The sequence below is a fragment of the Triticum aestivum genome, chromosome 7A, assembly GCF_018294505.1.
Source record: "Triticum aestivum cultivar Chinese Spring chromosome 7A, IWGSC CS RefSeq v2.1, whole genome shotgun sequence".
Taxonomy (NCBI): Eukaryota; Viridiplantae; Streptophyta; class Magnoliopsida; order Poales; family Poaceae; genus Triticum; species Triticum aestivum.
Window position 1 is genome coordinate 62,294,832 of NC_057812.1, and position 903 is coordinate 62,295,734.

Consider the following 903-nt stretch of genomic DNA (forward strand, 5'->3'; position numbering starts at 1 on the left):
TGAAAATGTTAAATGTGTACTGAAAAAAGTTGACATGTGTTGAAAAATAGAAATCGATAAAATTCAATAAAGAAAACAAAGAAACCAATAAAAAGCACAAAAAAAAAGAAAAAAAAGAACAAAACCAATGCGAAAAGAATGGTAACAGTGAAAATCAAGGAAGAAACAAGAAAAGGAAAGAAAACCAATTAAAAGAAAGAAAAAACCTAAGAAAACGAAGGAAAATGAAGAAGGAAAAGCAAAAAACATAACCACTGAAAAATCGGGAAAGAAACAAAGAAGAACAAAGAAAATAGAAAGAAAAGTAAACCAGTTAATAGAATGAAATAAAAAACTGATGAAATAACAAAAGAAAACAAAAAGGGAAAACCCAGAGCAGAGCGAAGAGTACATTGAACAATAGCGAAACATCGATATGGACAAGCTGCGCTAAAGTGATGGCCCATATGCGCTCTCTGTTGAGGCAGGACGGATTCTTACTCGCTACATGCAATAGATAGCATCCATGCTGAATGTCAACTAGTTGCTCTCTGTAAACGCAGAATCGGCGAAGCTCCCGATTCTCCACGAGAGCTATGCTTGCTTAATGCGAGACGGTAGCTTCTCTCGCTGAAGGACTTCATATCTCCCGTAGTAACTGGGCCAACCCATTTATCCTTTTTTCTCATGGCTGCCACGCGAAGTTAGCTCATGAACGGTCGGTCGCTTCCCTGGTTCGACTCTATTTCTCTTTTCTCTTTTTTTTGTTTTTCCTTTATTTTTCATCTCTTTTCCCTTGTTTTTATGTTTTCATCTTCTTTATTGTTTTTTTGCTTTTCTTTATTTCGTTCTTAGTTTCCTTCTTGTATTCTTTGTATCTATCTTGGTTTTCTTGGTTTCGTTCTTTTTGCATTGGTTTCTTTG